This window comes from Eriocheir sinensis, chromosome 24, assembly GCF_024679095.1.
Source record: "Eriocheir sinensis breed Jianghai 21 chromosome 24, ASM2467909v1, whole genome shotgun sequence".
In the NCBI taxonomy this organism is placed as follows: domain Eukaryota; kingdom Metazoa; phylum Arthropoda; class Malacostraca; order Decapoda; family Varunidae; genus Eriocheir; species Eriocheir sinensis.
The window spans coordinates 9,256,025-9,279,748 of record NC_066532.1 but is presented as its reverse complement, the minus strand read 5'-3'; the positions used below and the strand labels follow the sequence as shown (position 1 = coordinate 9,279,748).

At 40.9% G+C, this 23,724-nt stretch overlaps 1 long non-coding RNA gene across 1 annotated transcript; it reads left to right on the top strand.

Annotated features, from left to right (window-relative positions):
* Window positions 1–20,969: 20,969 nt before the first annotated feature.
* On the top strand, window positions 20,970–22,692 carry LOC127003121 (uncharacterized). The gene is made up of 3 exons (XR_007756974.1): window positions 20,970–21,512; window positions 21,919–21,982; window positions 22,573–22,692. It is a non-coding gene; the product is annotated as an uncharacterized LOC127003121 (long non-coding RNA).
* The last annotated feature ends 1,032 nt before the right edge of the window (window positions 22,693–23,724 follow it).

The window sequence follows — 23,724 nt, the reverse complement described above, 5'->3', positions numbered from 1 at the left end:
GTCTCTGCACCTTCATCTGGCACCCAGCCCGGTTGAGGCGGAAATCTCCACGCCATTCTAGGTGGTGGGGAAGGGGATGAAGATAATTGCTGTAGTGGTAGTGAAGACGCTAGCGTAGTCTGACGTGTCGCTGATGTATTATTACTTCTTCTCCTTTTTCTTTTGTTTGATTGATTATCATCTTCCACACACAAATTTCTGAACCTTTTCCTTCATAGATTACACACATTTTGTTTGGTTCCATTACTACTAGTATCCATATCCTCATCACTACTTTCACTTACACTTAAAGTATCCCCGTCAACATTATAAGTATTACTAGTACTGCAAGTCTTAGTAGTAGTAGTACTGACTTCAGGTATACCTGGATGACCGTAGGCTCTCGTATACACTCGAGATGGGTTACCTGGTATGCTCTCATCAGAAAGCAAGTGCACTCTTTTAATATCCAAGGCGCTTATAGTCGCTGTCTCAATAGAGGTAGTGCATACCTGTCCGTTCAGGTTCCGTATGCTACAGACCCGTGTCTTATCTGCCCCTGCACCCTCTAGTACCTATCTGTATTTTTCATGATTATAGTCACACAAACTGTACTGAGGTATACCTTTCGCTTTTTTTATTTCTTCATCCTTTCCGCTGGGGGGTCATATATGTTTACCGAGTACATCTTTGGTTTAATACATATGAATTCTTTGATATGCTTTGCTCCTACTTCCGACTTCACATAACCTGTTTGGCCTTTCTTGGAAGTGTCATAATTATGCCGGGTGATTGATAGGGAAGTTACTAAAATCCATAACTTCTTTTATCATAGGATGAGAATAAAACTCACTAATGTCATGAATGTTAGAGATGCACAGAGCAGCAGAATCTGTGTCGCCGTAAATGTACGACACATTCTCCTCACCACAAGCTTTTCGAAGGGTGTTATAGTAAAACTGATACATTTCAACCTTTGAAAGCTCCAGGATCTGATAACCAATGTAGTTTGGTTGATTGATCTTAATGTTTCGCCTTCCGCGAACAACAAGGACTCTGTCATCACTAAAAGGAATGAGACTCTTGAATAATGGATCCCGTAACCTGCGACGCAGCGCCGGCCTAGAGGTCACAATCTCTGTATTGGTGCTGTATTTGACAACATCCATAAGGGTCCTCCCAAAAACTGAATTTGAGATGTTTTTGTAGGCTCTCTGTTTCAGTTTATTGCTAGTCTCGCGACGTGCTTTTAAATTACCTTCAATAAAATCTTTGAGGTAAGTAGACTGGACAAACTGATATATAGCGCGAGTATCTGCAATTTTGCCTCCCATACGCAAGTAAATCTGTAACATGGGTAGATTGATGAGTGCACTCTTGAGGGCGCAGTGTGAACCTACAAGCTTTCGCGTCACTCTGGGTAGCTGACACCCTGTCTTTGCCATAAATTATTTACTACGCTCAGACAGGTGTTGCTGATTATCAATGTCCATATGATGGATGTGTGAAGGAAACTCATCAGTCAACCTAGCCAAATCGGGCTCAATAGGTTCTAAATCACAGCGAAACCAGTATCCTACGCTACCATTCGCATCCAACTTTGTTATGTCATGAGTTCTTATCCACTCTTCTCTTTCTTCGGGTGTTAATTTTTTTAAAATCTCGCTGGGGCATTGGTTTGCACATGACGCCGGGGTACAGACTATTGAAATCTAGATAAACGATGTGGCGAGAGATCTCACTTTCGGGGTCGAAATTTGGGTTGACATGGTGGTTATTAGCTACCGCCTGCGGGTGAACAACAGTCGTGAAACAGCCTCTTACATTAGCTCTTACAAGATGATACAACTCTGGATCGGATGGTTGTTGTATCTTGGCTTCTGTTGACTTTAAGAAGCTGTCGAAAGCATATCCGGGGAGAGAGACATAATGTGTTATATCCAACCCATAGGTATCATGTAACACGCTTCGCCATTTCTGTAGAACGTCAGCAAGCAACCCTACATCTACTAGAAGGTACGCGAGCATGTAGTCTTTCAATGTTTGACAAGACAGAGCATTCCACACCGCTTGCGCGTGCTTGTACTCTTCCTCACTCACGCCGTGCCTTTTAAGCTTGCTATAAAAGTCTTCAATGTCGGGAAGCGACTGACGCTCTAATTTGTCAAAATCAGTCACAAACTCATAAGGAAAGCATTGTTTTCCAGACAGCAATAGCTCGTGAGCGGGCGCAGGGAAATGATTTATGAGCGCTTGTGTGACTGGTACAGCTTCGCCCGAGGAAATATGGTCGCTAGCGACTTGGGCGAGACTGCCCTCGAGGAAACCTCTTGCGTCTAGAAACTTTATGGTTTCTAGATCAACTCTTAAGAGGTGCATGCCGGCCTTAGTAATGACGTTTGTTCTTTTCCCATGGAAACTCTGTCGATCAGCTTCCTTCAGTACCAGACTCATGTCATAAGTCATGTGAAAGGCAAATGTAGGAAGCTGATTGCGGTGACTGACGCACAACATATTACATCTTCTACATAAGGCACCAATATAATTTGGACCAGGTTTGGTATGATCGTGATGGCGATGCTTGTCTTTTGCATTCTGAAAAGTTTTCTTGCAAATCTGACACACGGTCTGTTGAATAAAATCAATTTTCGCCTCAGGTGTTAGCACCATATCATAGGATATTCTTTCCTCCTTAATTTTTTTTCCAAGCAGACGAAAGGTTGCTCAAAAAGTGCGACGTTGCGTCTATTCCGCAGTAATTATGTTTGCAAACTACGGAACCCGTTGAATCCAAGATACAAAAGGCGTATGCCATGGCCTTGTGATGATGGAGAATGTCGTGGGTGGATCCTGAATCGTCAAGAATAGACTCAAAATCAAAAAAGGCTGTGTGAGAAGGTGGGTATGTTTTGCCAGTGTCTATGAATTGTAGCATAGAATCAGGGGGGGGGAACTTAAGTTTCTGTTGAACCTCACAATTAATTTCATGTTCCTCTAACTGTGTGACATCCATAAAGCTGCTCAAGCAGTTTTTACAAAAATTAGGATATTGATTGACTTTCACCCCTCCAATGCATCTTTTATTGGACCTTATAAATGAAATCATAAATTTCGTGAAGTCTTTTATGAGAGCAAAATGCTTGCCTTCCAGCAATACAAAAGGATCGAATCTTCCAGTTGCTGCTCCTTTACGTGTCACGTATATCTCGTGTCTTTTAACCCTATCTCTCCACCTCCCCATTGCTGCTCCTCCTCCTCCTCATCATCATCATCACCCTCATCATCCTCATCATAGTCGTGGTCATCAATGGGGGATACTGCGTATACATAGATGGACACATTATTATGTCGTTCTATAATACCAATATCTTCCCACGCAAGAGGGAATGCGACCTTGGGAACGTTCACCATTCTCTTGCATTTGTGCATATTATAATGTTCTACGATGCAGTCTTCGAGTGTGACGATCTTTTTTCCAACAGAAAGTAGGCAGCCAAACATTGTATGAGACAATGACCCTCATCACCTGAAGGGTTAAAAGGGAGCGAGCTCCCCTGAATAATAAGGGGTTTATGATGCGAGTGCCTAATACCGAGCGGTGTCCAGTCCTACCCAGAAAAAAAATTAAATGCATCGATTTCCAATATCATGGAACCTGATCCTTCCACTTCATTCATGTGTCTTTCCATCCGTTCCGCGAAATGATGGATCATATTATCCACAAACATGGTGGATTCACCTTTTGGGTAATGAGTTGTGATGGGAAAACTATATAAAACGGTTCTAACCTCATCTCTCCTCCCTCGTCGATCATCCGAACATGCTGAACTCTCATTTCAGCATAGGCTCTGACTTGGGGAGGAGGAGGATCCATAATTCCAATATCATTATGTACTATTTGAATGAATTCATGCCTATTATTTGTAAGAAAGTTTTGTGGGTCACTAGCGTCAACTGCAGGTATACTGAACTCCAAATACACCAAATCGCCGCCAAATGATATATTCCTGCTGAGGACGCGAGGACACTCTCTCTCGCCAACATTGACTTCATCAACAGCGGGAATGTTACGATCATTATCATGATCAACATTGACATTATCTACGCCATCACCAGCAACCCCTTCTTCCTCCTCCTCCTCCTCCTCATCATCATCATCATCATCATCATCATCACGGTCATTAGCGCGTCCGCCGCCACCACCGCCGCCACGCTGGTGGGCGAGCATCATCTCCCCCCCTCCTCCTCCTCCTCCTCCTCCTCTTCATACACCAATATCTCCTCCTCCTCCTCTTCCTCCTCCTCTTCTTTCACTTCCTCCTCCTTCTCTTTCTCCTTTTCCTCCTCCTCTTCCATTTCCCCCTCCTCTTCCTCCATTTCCTCCTCCTCTTCCTCCATTTCCTCCTCCATCTCCTTCTCCTACTCCTTCTCCTCCTTCTCCTTCTCCTCAGCCTTCTCCTCCTTCTTCTCCTCCTCCATCTCCTTCTCCTCTTTATCTTCCTCTTCCATTTCCTTCACCTCTTTCTCCTTCTCCTCGTCCTCCTCCTCCTCTTTCTCTTTCTCTTCTATTTCCTCCACCTCCTTCTCCTTCTCCTTATCCTCCTCCTCTTTCTCTTCCTCTTCCATTTCCTCCTCCTCCTCCTCTTCCTCCTCCTCCTCCTCCTCCTTCTCACCCTCCACCACTACCTCCTCCTCCTCTTCCTCCACCTCCTCCTCCTTCTCCTGCTCCTTCTGCTCCTCCTCCTCCACCCCTTCCTCCACCTCCACCGCCTCCTCCTTCTCATCCTCCTCCTCCTTCTCCACGAAAATGTTTAAAGTGTCGGCCAGCACTTTCCCCTTCTCCTCCTCCTCCTCCTCCCTCTCCTCATCCTCCTCATCAGCGGTCACATATTGCTCATCTTCCTCTTCATTGGATAATTGATATGCAATTGTAAAGCAATCACAGCTTACCTCACTCAGCGGAAACTTATTTTATGAGGAAAATGCAGTTCTTATAGCCCAATCCAGGCCTAATTCGGAATCGTCGCTGTCAGAATCGTATTCCATTTTTTATTTTTTTCACCTCATATAACTAACATATATGCACGCACACGTAGTATTACATATTTGCACCCTCAGAGCGAGATGTGGTATATATCGAACGGTCTCCCTCACACCTGATACGATACTGACTCCTCAATGCTAACCGTAAACCGAAAAACCGGAAAAGACTGTCTCGCTTCTCTGAAGATGGTGGCAGGGGGGTTTAGTTTTCCTAGCTGACGGTGGAGGAAAAATGGCGCTGGCGACGCTGAACGGTATGGGCGGCTGGAAAACAAGAGGATTCTAGGACCAAAGTACGTATGGAAATAGTTCGTATGCATAAAGTTCGTACGCAATTGTTCGTAAGCAAATGTTCGTAAGGGATAAAGTTCGTTTGAAAATAGTACGTATGCAAAAGTTCGTACGCTCAAGTTCGTATGTAGATGTTCGTATGGTATAAAGTATGTATGTAAAATATTCGTAACGACAAACGTTCGTCGGGACAGAAGTTCGTATAGAAAAAGTTCGTATGGAAATATTTCGTATGAAATTGTTCGTAAGCCAAAAGTTCGTACGCAAATGTTCGTCAGGGAAAAAGTTCGTCTGACAAAAAATACGTTAGTAAAAGTTCGTACGCTAAAGTTCGTATACAGATGTTCGTATGGTATAAAGTACGTATGCAAAATGTTCGTGATGACAAAAGTTCGTCGGGACAAAAGTTCGTATAGAAAAAAAAATCATATGCAGTTATTCGTACGCAAATGTTCGTCAGGGATAAAATTCTTCTGGGTAAGGTAGTACGTACGGAAAAGTTCGTAAGCATGTTTGTATGGTAATAAGTCGCTATTCCTACACGAAGTTTTTCTATACGAACTTTTGTCCGAAACTCATGACAAATGGGGGGGTGTCGCTGAGAGCCGACCCTGCCGACAACCACCATCACCACCGCCACCGCCCGCCTCGCCTCCGCCACCGACAACCAACATCATAGCCTTGCACTCTGCCGCCGCCGCCTTCCCGGTAACGCAAAATAATACACATTGACCACACAGACATGATGAGCCACTGTCTCCAGGAATTATTTCAAGAATAAAGATATTGTCGCCCAGTACCCTAAAAAGTTTCTTACTTAACGACTGATTTTCACCACTGGGAGACCTTTTGGTCGCTCAGTTATGTTAAACACCCACACCCACACCTCTCTCTCTCTCTCTCTCTCTCTCTCTCTCTCTCTCTCTCTCTCTCTCTCTGTATATATATATATATATATATATATATATATATATATATATATATATATATATATATATATATATATATATATATATATATATATATATATATATATATATATATATATATATATATATATATATATATATATATATATATATATATATATATATATGTACGAACTATTTCCATACGTACTTTGGTCCTTGAATCAAACGAACTTTATCCTACGAATTATTGCCATACGAATTTTATCTCTGACGAATATTTGCGTACGAACAGTTGCGTACGAACATTTGCATACGAACTTTTTCCATACGGACTTTTACGCGTACGAACATTTTTTAACGAACATTTGCACGACGAACATTTAACTACGATTTTTTTCCATTACGAGTTTTTTCCATTACGAACTTTTGGCATGACGAACTTTATACCCTACGTACTTTATCCTGACGTACTTTAGGCAAACGAACTTTTTCCTACGAATTATTGCCATACAAAGTTTTTCTATACGAACTTTTGTCCGGAACCCGCCTCGAGACCTGGCTGGGTGACCCCCTACCTCCCAAGCTGCAACACACACTCATACCCCACCCCCACCCCCCTGGCTGGGCTGGCGTTAAGGTATTCTACTAGAGAGAGTTGAAAAAAAAAGACGAAAAGGCTGCGAGACAGGAAACAGGAATAAGTGGGATGAGAAGGAGGAAGGGGCCAGATTCTCTCTCTCTCTCTCTCTCTCTCTCTCTCTCTCTCTCTCTCTCTCTCTCTCTCTCTCTCTCTCTCTCTCTCTCATGTAGTTTCTTGTAATGTCGCCACCAGCACGCCATCCCGTAAGCGTGGAGGAAGCAGAACATGAACACTCGGGAATATATCGAAGGGAACGAACGCAACACACGACGTGCGCAACAACACACGCTGTGCTTTAACGTGACGCAACACACATTTGCAATGGACCTAAAATGGCTGTCTTACCGTGCCGGGGTTGTGTTCCTGACTGTCCCTCTATCCTTGGCTGCCCTCCCGCGAACTCCGCATGCTTAGAAGCGATTGTAAACAAACAAAGACGTTGATAAACAGAGCTGTTCTCACGGTTCCCCCACAGCGGGGGGGGGGGGGGGGGGGCGGTGGCTGAGTCGTCAGAGTAACGGCTCCGTGTTCAGGAGAACGCGAGTTCATTCCCCGCCCGGTGCCACCAAGCTGTGATTTTTCAGCCGCCGCCGAGTGGCTTAAAACTACCCACATGGTGTCCAGAAGACCGCCTATCAACCAGGACTCTAGATTCTAGCATCAAAGATGAGCTCTGGGAGGGCAGCACGAGCCAATGAAAGATGGCGCCACTATAAACACTCGCCTGCGCCAGAACGGGCTGGGCCGACCAGCAGGACACACCGGAAAGAAGCCTTGGACCGACCATCAGGATCCACCGGGAAGAAGCCTACCGGCGCAATAGGCCGCAATTTAAAAAAAAAAAAAAAAAAAAAAAAAAAAAAAAAAAGCATGACTTTAATTGCTCACTTCGCTCGCCTCTCCCCCATACCTCATAAACCTATGATGCACTCTGACCCCCCCCCAAAAAAAAAAGTACAGAACAGCATATCTGCACATCAAGGCAGTTTTGTTTTTTGAAAACAGCAAAATGTTATTTCCCGTAAATTTACTCATAAATCACTGCGTGAAGGCTATTTATTGGCCCTTCGCTTCACTTATTACAAAACAGAGCGCTGTACTGTATTCATGTATGTTTTTCCTATGAAAGAGTAAAACAATATGCCGGCCCGTGCTGGAAAACACTGGGGGAACAGCCATGTACAAGCGACCAGCTGCGTACATGGATCCGTTTTCATAGCGATCCACCAGAAGAGCAGTCAGCGTGGGAATATCGATAGAAGATAGAAAGACAGGTAAAAGACTGTCAGTAGGAGGAGGAGAGCTGATGAGACGAAGAGCCTTAGACTCCACTCTGTCCAGAAGAGCTGTGTGAGTGGAGCCCCCCCACACGTGAGATGCATACTCCATACGAGGACGGACAAGGCCCCTGTATATGGATAGCAACTGCGCGGGGGAGAAGAACTGGCGGAGACGATACAGAACGCCCAACCTCGAGGAAGCTGATTTATCGAGAGAAGAGATGTGAAGTTTCCAGTTGAGATTTTGAGTAAAGGATAGACCGAGGATGTTTAGTGTTGAAGATGGTGATAGCTGAGTGTTGTCGAAGTAGTTATGGTGTCTAGGAGGAAAATGAGGTGCCGAATATAGCTGATAGAAATAAGCATGATCAATGATCGATGGTGATGGTAATATAAGGTTTATTGCTGATGTTTTTGTTGGTGTGAATGATAACTTTTCGGGGAGTAAAATATTAATAAAAATTACGACACAGCTTTGGAAACGTTGGGTGCTATTTCGTTTTATTTTATCATTTACTTCTTCCTATTTTATTTCTTCTCCTTTCGTATCATTATAGCTTTCCACTTCATAGAAAATGATAAAACAAACATTCTGCCTCCTCCTCCTCCCCCCCCCTCCTCCTCCCCCCCCCCTCCTCCTCCTCCTCCTCCTACTACTACTACTACTACTACTACTCGTTTTCCTTAACTTCAAATAGTCGTGCACTCATTCCTTCCCTCTTTATCTTCTTCCATTCATACTCTCCGTCTACGCTCATTTCCTTCTCTTCCATTTTCCCAGGTAAAGAATCCAGGCAAAGGATTCAATAACATATATATTGCCCGTAACATGCTAATCCTACATTTAAAAACACAGGAGCTGCCGAAAGTGATCCGTTTTTTTTTAATAAGCTTGCCAATAATATCCTATTAAAAGCTGTCCTTCCTTCCACTGGGAAATATCATGGATGACAGCCCCCAATCACCACCATCACCATCAGCAACATCATAGTTATCATCCTCTCTCATACTCCATCGTATCCAAATTCCCTTCTCCTCCGCCTCTTGTTTTCTTTTTCCTCTTCTTCTTCTTCAACACCTATTAATTCTTGTTTATCCTCAATTTCATCACCACTTCTTGATTTTCCTCCTCCTCCTCCTTCTCCTCCTCCTCTTTCTGCGGTGAATCTCATATCGCAGGGCCTAATATATTCCATCAGGAAGAAATATATGGTTGGCTGGCACTTAGCCGAACGTTGGGGTGCCGGAGTGGACGGGAAAGGAAGGGAAGGGAAGGACAGTGTAGGGAAGGGATGTGAGACATGTTAACATTTAAGGTGTGGATTGGGTTCTGAGGTGGGGTGATGAAGGGTATGGAAGGGAAAAGGAAAGGAGTGAGGGCACGGGAGAGGAAAGGAAAGTAAGGAAGACGGATGTCAAGGCAGATTAGGTGTGGGTGGGTCTGGGGTGACATATCGATGAGGGATAGAGGCTGAGGAGACTGTGAGAAGATAATCAGGAGGACAGCGAAATACGCGCGCCCAACATCCCTACACAAGACGAATTGAGTAGCCACGTTTCTTTGCCAGTAGGAGGTAATGTACTTATTGTATTTCGTAGAGAATACATTTCAAAAAGTCACAAATTTTAGTAATTATCGTTTTCTTGTGCAGAACATTGAATAAACAACATAATCAGAATATGAAAGTATGTTCATATTTTATGCGACAACTGCGGTCAGGTAGGCGCTAGAAGCCGGCACCAAAACACCACCGCATATGTAACAACACCAATGGCTGAAGACATGATTTGCCTGACATTTTTCATTCTGGATGTGGGTGCTTTTCTCCAGTCATGGTTAGTAGAGTATTATGGGTCTGAGTGTGCTTGGGAAAGGCCATTAGTTAAGATGTGTGGAGCAGACGCGTGAAGGTTTTGTTCCTCTCCATCACACACTTATCTTTACCTTCCTTTCCCATAATTTTCGTCTCCATGAATGTGTGTTCTGAGATGGAAGTGTTGCCCTGTACTTCAGCCTATTCATATATGGATATCAGTCTGGTTTCGTCCATGAAGAAGACTTGCAGTTGGCAAGTGCTTATTATATATAGACATGTTATTCGCGTAAGCATTTCACATTCAAAATCTCCGCGCTAAGTCATGTGATGTGTTCGTACAAGTGTCAGCATTTAGCGGGTGTCATATTCCTTGAATATGCATATCTTTATAACAAAAAAACTGGTGATATCAATTCTGAATGTGTGAGCTCTTATATTTATCTATTTACCTATATTTCATGAAGGCATAACTTATATACCATTCAGTTTAACTGGAAACATATCATTTGTGAGTGTTTATGAAGCTATAAACTCACTCTGTGGTGTAATTCAGAAACCATATAAATATTTTCAGAGCGCGTATGAATGTATACACAGATAAGCAGGGACTTTGATTTAGCCCTCTAATGTTTCATTGACTGTACATATATAAAATAAAATAAAAATAGGGTACTTTTTAGGACTGCTATCCACGTCTGAGCTTCAAAACCAGTCTCTCCGCCAAAGCGTAAATAAACCGTTTACTACATAGTTAAGGGCGTTAACAATAAAGTGGCATTCACAAAAGCCGCGGTAATAACTATATCTTGTTAAGTGCGTTAACGTCGACATTCACAAAGCAGTCATGACGTCACGTGGCGGTCTGATACCTATGCGTTGTCTACCGCAAGTTTGTAGTGCTGAGCTGTTGTCGGAAGCACCTAATAGGCGGGATGTTTGAGACGTGATGGGTGGGGAGGAGAGAGGGGGGAGAGCGGTGAGTTGTGGTGTTGGGGAGAAAAACAAATTAGAGGGATCATTGGGACAGTAGTGGAAGGAACGGTGCCCATGGTGAAGGGCTAGGCGGTGATGGTGGTTACGGGGAAAGGCGGTTTACGGGTAGGAAGATGTGGATATATATATATATATATATATATATATATATATATATATATATATATATATATATATATATATATATATATATATATAATGAGCTTCATTAGGAAGAAGAGGAGGAGGAGGAGGAGGAGGAGGAGGAGGAAGAGTGGGGTTGATTTGGATAGGGGAAAGAACAGTAGCTAAACGGTGGTAGTTGTGGTGGGGAGTGTTACACGTTTTTAGTGTTATTTTTAAGGTGGTTCGTGTTAAGTGTTATGTTTTAGGCGCAAACTGTTATCTCACTCGTCACAGGGTCGGTGTTTTCCGTTGTCCTGCTTCACAAGTTGATTGTAGTAAGTGAGATAACACAATAGCCTTTAGTTAAGTGAGGTAGATGATGTTTGGCCGAGCGGAGCCGTATTTCACTTTGAGTTCACTTATCTCTCTCTCTCTCTCTCTCTCTCTCTCTCTCTCTCTCTCTCTCTCTCTCTCTCTCTCTCTCTCTGGTATATTAAAAGTGTGATTATTTTTAACTATATTTACAGTTTTACACAAAAGTTACAAAGCTTATGTGAGCGACTCGCACGAAGACAAGTAAGACAACCACACCCAAGTCGGAGCTTGTGTCTCGTGCCCGCGCCAGTTTTCTTCTCCACTGGTAGCTCGGGCGAATGGTATATATGTGCGTTGCTGCTTTGCCGGAACTTACAACGCTCCGGTGCTGATTCTTGCTGATTCCACCGTCAGCTCAGCACAGTTCCCACAGCCATCAGCTCTGACGTGTCCCATAACATCCTGTGGTGACACTGAGCTTGTGTTTCGACACATACAGTCATTCATTCATATGTGCAAGATAATAAATAAATAAATATATATATATATATATATATATATATATATATATATATATATATATATATATATATATATATATATATATATATATATATATTTTACATCGCTGGGTCACCTAAAAGTCGCGACACCGCGACTCACCCGACCTTTAAGAGTAGTGTACTTACCCATGTTATAGTCGCGCAGTGTGTACTAGCTAAGCGTGGTCTTGTTACAGTTGTTTTAAAAATTATCAAACAAGTCAGAGCCCGCCTAACGATACAACATAGAGAAATGCCAATGAATGTTATGGTCGCGCAATGTGTACTAGCTAAGCGTGGTCTTGTTACAGTTGTTTTAAAAATTATTATACAAGTCAGAGCCCGCCTAACGATACAACATAGGGAAATGCCAATGATAATAAAAATAATCATGAAAGTAACAAGAAATGGGTACAGTCGCGATATGAAGTGATGTCGCCGTGTACGTTTAATTTCGATCACGCAAGTATCGTTATATGTTTTCAAGAGTACACACATGCTTGCGCACACACACACACACACACACACACACACACATCTGGCCATACGAGATAAAATCGCGAAAAAAATGGATCTATGACACCTCCATGTATCTGAGGCTACGCCTATTGAAGTCTTAATGATTCAAGTCATTACAATAAACCTCAGGTCATTAAGGACTGACCTGAGGAACACACATGCATGCGTACACACGCACACGCATACACACACACACACACACACACACACACACACACACACACACACACACACACACACACACACACACATCTGTTCATGCGAGATAAAATCACGGAAAAAATGTTTCGATGACATCTCCATGTATCTGAGGCCACGCCTTCTGGTCTTCTGAAGCCTTAATGATTCAAGTCATTACAATAAACCTCAGGTCATTAAGGCCTGACCTGAGGAACACACACACACACACACACACACACACACACACACACACACACACACACACACACACACGTACAACCGATCACACAACGCCAGGGGTATCCACGAGCAATTCACAGCTTCTCAAGGAGGTCTCGGGTCAAGAGGTCTCCTGTTCTTGTTTCTCGCAAACATGAGGATCCCTGTACACACCTGTATCAAATACTCATGGTGTAATAATTACCTCCCGTTGTCCGCACTCCCAGCTCATAGGGCGGCCTCCCTTCCAGAGGGCCTTGGGACTGGATCGAAAGATATATCTACTAGAAACAATGGTAAGTACTTAAATGTTCGCGTTACACTGTAAAAAAAAACTGTATTTTTACAGTGTTTTTCCCCGTAAATGCTAACAGAGAAATCCCGGTATCTGAGAATACAGTATACGACTGTAAAATATGGCGTGCATTTTGCTTATGATGTCTTAATTTCTTCGACTGGGTCTATGTTAACTTTCAGAATGCAATATTGAATGTGTTTCGAGAGACTAGAAATCCCTATTTTCTGTAGATAGTATTTTATCATGATAAAATGAATTACAGGAAAAATCCTGTAATTTGAAATACATGTGACTGTAAAATGTTGGAATGCTTCTCCTCTGCTAAGTGACTGTCTTCTATTTTTTTCTTTATGAAATGCTTGAAATGTAATACTTACTCGTTGTTGATACACTAATACACTTAAAAATATGTTTTAAGTACTTTATTCATGTTTCTTAGCAAGCATATTGTTTATGGCGACAACTGGCACGCTCCCAAAATTCTTACCAGATAGCGCTTTTGTATGTCAACGCGCATTATTTTATCTTGAACATTTTTTTTTTTTTATCAAAGGTGATGAGATAAAAATGATTCATATTGAAATATGAAAAATCTCGAACGTTCTTTGTTTCGGTTACAAAAGCTTATTTCGGTTACTTGTGGGGTAAGCAGCACTCGTTTGCAGTATGGAGTATACTACTCGGAGACATACGCGGTAAGTAACAGATTTTGTTATCTCAGTTGATAGTTTTAGTAGTATGAAATTAAGTAACTATGATATGAAGAACAGAACCAGCATAAGGATATTACAAGCGCAACGCGACGCTCAGCTGTTGGTTTTTTTTGTTGTTTACAAAAACTTCGCGCCAAGAAGCCTGCTGGGAGGACGGGCTCGCCTCGTACAGGTCTGAGACGGGGAGAGTGGCGGCCTGGCGGGGCAGCACGTATACATTACTCCAAGACAGCTACCCAACATTTGTCTCAGGGTATGTAGTGGTGATTGAATGGTTGATTTACCGTAGCTTGTATGCCATTTCAATATTAATGTGTCATTCATAATAACACCAGTACTTGTAAGCCTTCAACGTAGCAACCTTCCCCACCCCACAGCCAACACCCCCAACCATTACTTGTCTGTCTAACGTGTAGTGCCAAGCCTCAGTTCGTATGTCATTTCAATATTAATGTGTCATTCACATAATACCAGTACTTAGTAAACTTTTAACGTAGCAAGTTCCCCACCTCACAGCAACACCGTGGCCACAGCCACCACCCCTAACCATTATACCTGCCTGCCTAACGTGTAGTGGCAAGCCTCAGTTTGTATGCCATTTCAGTATTAATGTGTCTTGTTCATATACTCACAGTACTTAATAAGCTTTCACCGTAGGAAGCTTCCCCACCCCATAACCACCCCTCCACAGCCACCACCCCTAACCACCCAACCGTTACTTTCCTGCATAACGTGTAGTGTCAGTCTGTTCATAAGCCATAGTAATAGTATGCACTTTTGGTGCTCGCCTTAAAGCAGAGTCTACTGGTCAGGGTGCTTGTGTATATTTGAAATTAAATGTATGCTTCCAGTTACTAATGATTAGGGGTCTTACTTAATATCTAGGCGCCAGGCTGTTCCATGAGTCCACCACTCAGAAAAAATTAATGGCTTCTGAACATAAGAATATTAAAAGCTAAAGGGCAAGTACATTTAAGTACGTACTAGTTATTTTCGAGTAATCAGTTCTGACATGGATTCAGAGTTTGCATGTCCCCACTGTAATCATGTATCTAGGTCTATTAGAAATTATGGAAATCATTGCCTGTTACATTCAAATGAATACAGAAGAGTTATCAGTTGCCCATTAGGGGGCTGCAGACGGAGGCTTTTCTCATATACAGGGCTAAAGGCTCATATATATCGTGACCACCAAGAACGAAGGTCAAAAAATCATGAAAAAAATTTGGCTTTGAGTCTCCATATGAAATTACAGTGTAAAACGCTGCTGTGCCAACACGTTTGTGATGGGATCAAAGATTTGTTTAATCATTTAAGACAGCACATGGATGACGGCACCAGGGTTCAGTGCCCATTTAATCAGTGCTCCAAAATGTTCTCAAAGAAGACCACATTTAGTGTACATTTAAGTAGATATCACAGATATCAGACAGTTAAGGACCTGCCAAGTGAAATGATCTGCTCATCAAATTCAGATTTTTTTGGTGACATGTCGCTAAGCTCGGGGGATTCCACTACAACAGAAAATGATATTCCCATAGGCCTATGTGAAGGGACCAGTGATGAGGAAATACAGATCACAGATGATGAATTATTTATAAGAAATCTTGCTTTGTTTTATTTAAAATTGTTGTCAAAATACTTGCTGCCATCATCGGTTATTCAGTGCATTGTGGAGGAATTTCAAAATATTCACTCACTTGGGTTTTCTTATTGCCTGCAGAAACTTACCACTTCATTGAAGCAGCTTGACATTCCTGAACCAAAAATTGAAGAAATTATAAATGGCATTGAAGAATCTGATATATTTTCTAAGTGTAACAGTGGACCATTAAGATCTAATTACAGTCGTAATAAATTCTTCAAAGAGACCTTTAATTACGTTCAGCCTCGGTGTCATTATCTGGGAAGGAACAGTCAGAACAAAGAGTGCACCTATCAATATATTCCAGTACTTGAAACATTACAGTGCCTTTTTAAGGACGAGTCTGTTTTCAAAGAATACATATTAACATCAGAGTACCAAGATCAAGCACACGGTGACTGTTATGTCAGTGATATTACTGATGGCTTGCGTTTAAGAGTAATGGACTATTTAAAAGTTATCCTAACTCTTTACGGCTTATTCTTTATCAAGATGCTTTTGAAATATGCAACCCTTTAGGGTCAAGTAAGAAGAAGCACAAAATTCTTGGGGTTTATTTGACGCTTGGCAATTTTCGACCTCATCTTCGCTCTGTTGTTGATAATACCCTCTTAGTTCTCCTGTGTAAAGAAGTAGACTTGAAGCATTTTGGCCATGATAAAATATTTCATGATTTAGTTGAAGATTTAAAGAAGCTGGAGAACAATGGGATTCAGCTACATAATGAAACTGTGAAGGGGACACTGTATTGTATTACAGGAGACAACTTGGGGTCCCATGGTGTAGGTGGCTTTACTGAAAATTTTAGTACAGTTGAACACTTCTGCCGGTACTGTACCATCACCCTCACAGAAATTCTGAGTGACCCTGTTTTTGTTGGTACACAGAGAACAGTGGAAAATTATAATGCAGCAATAAGGCATCTTGAACAAGAACACATTGTTTTGAATAACATTAATGGTATTAAATTTAATTCTGCTTTCAATTCTTTGAAGTATTATCATGTTTGTGCATCTGGTCTGCCACCATGTTTAGGTTATGATATTTTTGAGGGTGTTGGAGATTATGATTTAGCCATGATTCTGAAGAATCTCATAAATGTTAAAAGATGGCTAACGTATGCAGAACTCAACCAGCGTATAAATTTGTTTCCTTATCTTGGTACAGATGCTGCCTCAAAGCCATGTCAGGTGAATGTTTCTGGGGGTAGACTAGGTGGTCAAGCAGCACAAAACTGGTGCTTAATAAGGCTGTTACCTGTTATTATATGTGATGTAGTAGGAACGAAAAATGAAGATGATCCAGTTTGGCAGTTGTTTCTTTTACTGCATGATATCGTGGAAATAGTATGTGCCCCAAAGATTAAAGACTCAGACAGTGCATATCTTTCTATACTCATCGATGAATATCTAGAAGACAGGCTATCATGTTTCCCGGACGAGAAACTTAAACCCAAACATCATTTTTTGAAACACTATCCGAAGCTAATTTTGCAGTTTGGTCCATTAATACACTTGTGGACACTGCGTTTTGAAAGTAAGCATTGCTATTTCAAAAGATGTATTAGAAGTGCCCAGAATTTCAAGAATGTCTGCCAGACAATGAGTGAAAAACATCAATTATTACAATCCTATAAACAGGCCAGCCCCTATTTTCAACATAGAGTAGAGGTAACAAAAAGCTTTCCTCTAATTTCAGATACATATAATCAAGGTATCCAAACAGCCATAAAGATGTGTCAGATTGCTGATAGTGCAGAAGTTAGTCTGGAAGTAGTAATAAAAGGCAGTCATTACAAAAAAGGGCACTATGTTGTATTAGGTAAAAGTGAAAATGGCTTACTGTTTGGAGAAATTCAGTTCATTATATTGAATCCTTGTACACAAGTATACTTTTTAGTGCAAGAATTTAAGTCACAGCTTTCAAAAAGCTTACATGTATACACACTATTGCACAATTCGACACCCACTTCATTTCAATGTATAGAGTCTTCAAAATTGATCAGTTATGTACCTCTTAATGGCTACAAGAAAGGAAAATCACTATTCATCCCACTCAAACATACCATATCTTCATAAGACATTGTTTAATGAGTAAGGTAAGTTGATGAAAATATTCATTGGGGACACCAGATTTTTATGGATTATAATATTGCTCACAAAAAAAAAAATTGTGGCATACTTAGGAATCCTTGAGAGTAATACAATGCCCTATACTGATCTGTATTCTAGGCAGTAAAAATGTATGGAGTAATGGAACATGATTAGAAGGACGCAACGAAAGATTAAGTTGAACTGGAAACTGATCGTCAAAGTTCCGTACAAAAAACTGAGACGTGGACTTGAATTGGTGGTACCCAAGGACCATGATGGGTATGAGGCTGATGATAGTGATAGTGACGTGTGTAGTACAAGTAGTCGAGACACACTGATTTTGGGCCCTGTTGAGGCAGGTAAGTGTCAATTAATAAAATACTATGTATTAGTAACGGTAACTCTTGTACAGTACTCCCACTTACAACACACTTTGGACAGCACAATTCACGTACACCACTGAAGCCCCCCCCCCAAAAAAAAAGTAAAAGTACAGCACACACAGGTGCTGCACAGAATCGTCTTGAATGGTGCCTCAGGTCTGAAGAGTGCATCCTACTACTGTACAGGACAACTTAGTCCAGCACACAGCTCTTCGAGCATAGATTGAAGGTGGCTTCACATGAGGTAACTTTCGATACTGACTAACACTGTTACATGCTTGCGGGCAGGTGCTCCCAATTATGATTTTAATGTAATATCATCACATGGATAGGGCAACATTGCTGCCACAAAGGATTGTTTTTGGCCATGATGTTGGTGGAAGTGCAAGGTAAACAAAGGAGAGAAACTCCTCATTAGAGTTTTAGGATTATTTTTCTAACACCCATCATTTTTTTTGTAAGATATGTTGTTTGTGTAGATATTTTGTGATGAAAAAAGATATAAAGCAGACTTAATATAATACTACTATGTACTGTGCTGTACATGAGGGTACTGTACTTGCCTTATGAAAAGTTGTATAGATTATAAATTTACAAGTTTGTATAAAAAGTATTTATATAATTGTTCATTCAGAAATATTCGTCATTGGTAAAGTTCTGGAAAAATACAGTAAACCCCGCATGAATTGGATATACACTTCTCGGATATCAGATCTCTTAGACACTTTATGACCCTTGGACAAAATCTGGATATCCCGGATTGTAGTTAATCATGCGTGTGTGTCAGAGTTTCTGGTGCCAACCAGATGCCTTACGCTGAAACTCTATAACTGGGAATGGAAGCAATTTGGACACCTGTACTTAAGCAGTACACACAATGACTTTAGGTGTCTTAAGTGTATGAGAAAAAATGATGATTTAATATTACAGTAATCCCTCGATAACCAACAGGGCCTCTGACGTCATGCCATATCTAAAACGTCGGTTATCGAGATCCATTTTCAGTGTTATAATGGGGGGGTTAGGTTCCTGGATGTTGGTCATCGGTCCCCATTTTCAATGTTATAAGGGGTTAGGTTCCTGGACTGTTGGACAATCCCAAATTTCACTGTGCTGGGATTTCAGGAGACTGGTTGTGGAGATCTGGGCAAAGTAGGTGGTTGCATGAGGCAAACAATGTCAGATCTGTGAGGGTTTTAGTAATTTACTCAAAAGTGTGTGTAGTTCCAGGGAAACAGTGCCAGATATATAGGGTTTGTTGTAATTTGAAGGTGTCGGTTATGTGAAGCGTCGGTTATCGGACCGTCACTTATCGAGGAATTACTGTATTTCAAAATGATAAAACAGTGAAATAATAATGGGGGTTGGGGGGGTCCCAGAAGACCTGGGGTTTTCAGTAGTAAACAGACTGGAAACAGCCCATCGGATATCTCAGATTTTCGGCTATCTCGTATCTGCTTTTCCTCTGATTAGTGTGACTTATGCGGGTTTACTGTATACCTCAGAAATGAAACTAAACAGGACTATAAATAATTTGGGAACCTCTTTACACAGTAGACCGTTGACATAACACAAATTGGTATAAAATGTTCCATATAAAGTGACGTGTAAATTTAGGAGTCCAAAATCTATTGAAAACGAATACTCACTAAATTCCGAGAGTTGAATTTGTCGCTCATTTTTCCTAAACACCCCCGTTGTGCTAAGTAAGACATGCACCCTTATTTCAGTACAACGCGATATTAGCATTAAGCGAACTTTCCTGAAACCTATCTCGCGTTATATCGACGGTCCACTGTATTATCATATCCATTTTCTTATGTACTCTTCTTCATTCTAGCACTAAATGCTAAATTACTACTTATTTTTTTGCATTTTTCGTTTTTTATCTTTTTTTTTTTGTGTCATCAGAGCTGTGAAGTATGGAGGAAATCAAGAATGCAGTTCAGAGTATTCTTCCCAATCTTCTTCCACAAGTACTGGAGGAAGCGTGTGAACACCTTATAGGTTTAGGTGTTGAAGTCATCTGATCTTCCGATGCTGAAGGACATTCAAGTGCGGAAACTTATTAATAACTGGCAACATGGTACAAAATTATTTTAAGCTAAATTTTCTTTAATTTTTGCAGCAGATGTGGGTGTTATCTACTCTTAACATTTCATGAATTTGTCAGAGATAATATACCTTATGAAATAAACAGATACATGCAAGAAACAAAAACGCCCCAAAACCCGAATAACTTGGAATCTGAACACTGTTTCTTTAACTCTTAGAACTCAAACGCAGCCGATGATGGCCATAACATATAGGACTGCTCTTAACTCGTTTGTTTTCACTGGCAGAAAAATTTGCTATTAAATTTTTGCCATCAGCACTTCTCACTAAGGTCAATGCAGTTATAAATACTTTCATTTATACACTGTATTTACTTTTTTGACACTTTGAGTTTTGAGGTTTGACTGTACTGCCCAGGAAACTTAAGAGGCATCATGTTATATAGGTTTTCTTTTTAATTAAATTTCAGGGTCCACACCATCTCAGACATCACAAGAGACTGCTTTATCAGACACATCTATAATATCTGAATCGGTTTCACCACCTTCAACCTCAGAGGAAGAAAGAGAAATAGCAGCAAATTTACGGCCTGGTGTAAATCCTGTTTGGGCAGATGAATTTGAAATACCATGGTCAAAATTTTCAAAGAAAAATCTAATGACATGTTTACAAAAGAGGTTAAGACCTAAACCATCAGCAAGAAGAGAGATGGTGAGAATTCTAGTTGATGAAATAAGTAAGATCTCTCAGAAGCCAGGTAAAAGGTCACTAGCAACAATTGCACAAAAGATTGTGAAGACATATCCTCAGTCTTTCCTAGATGAGATTGAAGGCACTCGTGTTGGTACTGGATATGATTCCCTTCTGAAACAATTGCAGTCACGGTTTGACAACATAAATATAAAATCTGACAGTAACTCATTCAAAAGGAAACGTAGAAACTCCCTTGTAATGGAGGAGGAAGATGCTGTGAGAGCTGGTCCAGTCACCAAAATATACTTGCATGATAAGTATGGATGCATTAATTATATGCCGAGTGATTACCCAGAGGGGGAATCAGAAACAACACAAGAAGATAAGCAAAGCTTATTAAAACAGAAATACAAAGAAAAACTTCATGATGAAGTGGAATATCTGATGAAGGATACCTACTTTTCTCAAAGGCAAGACATCATACAAAGGAAAATGGATGTTCTTCATTTAAAAATAGAATGGCCTTATTTATTTGAGGCAGCAGGAATGTTCGTTCATTTTATGGAACTCACTGGCATTAACATAAGTGAAAAAGTAGAGTCTGCCATTGCTAGTAAGGGAGCACGAATTCTAAAATGGATAGAAGAAGAACCAAACATGAATATAAGGAGAATTCAACAGGAACTTGTGGAGGCTAAATGCTCTGTTGATAATGGCAATGCAGAGGTAGCAGCTATGATCTGTGCTGCTATGTCTTACCTAAATGAAAAAGAAGACTCTCTGTATGTATGTGTAAAGGTTAGTTTTCTATATTAATAGTTCAAGTTGTATACAAAAGTAAATACCATACTAAACTGATGATCTAAAAAATTCCAATATGATCATACATTGTGTGCCTCTAACAATGCGTAGTAGTACAGTACTTTGACAGCTGAGTTCTGGGAACTGGAAGATTTTAACCCCTTGAAGTGAACCTTCTCTGTGTTTGTTCGTCCATCTGTACCTGTGCGTCGCACCGAGTACCTGTCTGTCTCCATGCACCTGTATGTATGTCTTGTCATTTTGTCCGTTTGCATGTATCTCTGAACTCTTTGTGCCTATTGTGCTCTATGTGTTTGTGTTGTTCTTGTAGGAGTAATTTGTTATATGTTCCCTAAGTGTGAAGGCTTTCATTTATATTTATTTCTGCTTATTCATTTTTCAGCCAACTGCAGCTAGACCTGAATTGGAAAAGGACCTTCCCAAGACACCATGTTTAATAGGCTTTGGTAAGTTAAGCTTGGCTGATATTTACCAATATTATCATGAAACCTAGCTTTTATTTTTATGGATAATGATATGCAACCAAAGGAGGTTTAGTGCTGCAACCCTTAACAGTGTAAATTGTGGTAGGAGTACACAATTTTATGGCAAAAATATTGAATAATTCAGTTTATGGAGGTAATTTTGCATATAGATGGATAATATTGCTTTTTTCGGGGGGGAAAAAAGGATACATTCAGTAGAATGATGCTTAGGGTGAGTGATGAGTGCTGTAAGGAGAGAAAGCAGGCAAAGTTAATTATATTGCAACACCCTACAGACTATACAGAAGAGAGGTGAAACTATTATCATTATTTTGATTATTTTATTATTATTATTATTATTATTATTATTATTATTATTATTATTATTATTATTATTATTATTATTATTATTATTACATGATCTTTTGGGACAAAGGCTGGAGGTGGAGGAGGTTAAACATATAAAAGCAGTTCCGTCTTAAGCATAGAATGGTGGACGGAGCGGTTAGGATGTTAGAGGTGTATCATAAAATTACAAGAGAGGCATGTTAATTTTCTTTATTACATTTCAGGGGCATCAAGGTTGACGGCAACCAGATATATGTTGTCAATTGATGGTGTTGTTGTCACTGACCATATCGCAACATTTACTACTGGGCTGGCTATGCTGCTGGCCTCCTACTACAACTTCAATGTAATGTACCCTGTTGATTCTGCATCGACACTGGAGTTCATTCAAAGGTAATTATTTTCTTAAATGGAACTTAAGGGTAAAAATGTCTAGAGGGAGGCGGGGGCCGAATGGATAAGGTGGTGAGCGTGGGGTCGGACTGATGTCTATGCATGGGTTCGAACCCCACCAGTGCCACCTTGAAACTTTGTGTCATACGCCGAGTGTCGTAAAATCACCTACATGTCACCCTGATAACCGAAATCTAGTTGCACATGCAACAAAGTTGAGTTCGGGGAGGGGGGGCATGGGTTTCTAAAAGTGTCACTATAAAATCCTTGCCTCCACCACTACCGGGCTGCCCTGAACGACATCAAAGGACACATAATGCCTACCGGTGCACACAGGCTAGAACAAAGAAAAAAATTCCATTGTTACCTGTCAAGAAATCATAATTTTCTTCTAAAATATCTTTACGGTATTCTTTTGAAACTGAGTAGATTGTTAATGAGCAACATCTACTTCTGTGGTATGCAGTTATAGCTTACATATTAAATTTAGTACATAGTGTTGTTAAGGCTGAAGAAAAAATTCCAGTATTTACAACACGTATATTTCTGTCTTTCATTGCAGATGCTTTGTTGGCATCAATCCAGAGCGGGGCAGCAAGATTGAAGTAAAGAAGCACTGCAAGAGACGCACCCAAGTCCATCCCAGAGTTCTGTCCCTGATTAATGCTATTGCTGATGTAGAGTGGAGGTGCTAAATCCACAAGGTAATATTCATTACTTCTGAAAACATTTTTAATCTTTAATAATCTTTTGACTGCTCCCATTAGGGGTCGCTACAGCGAATCACTGTTCTCCAACGCGCTTGGTCTTCTGCGTCTTCCTGTGTCACGCCCACCACTTGCATGCCTCCCTTCACAGCATCCATAAATCTTCTCTTTGGTCTCCCTCTCTTCCTCCTGCTGGGTAGATCCTTGTCCAGCATCCTCCTCCCCACATACTCCTTGTCTCTCCTCCTGACATGTCCAAACCACCTCAGCCTCGCC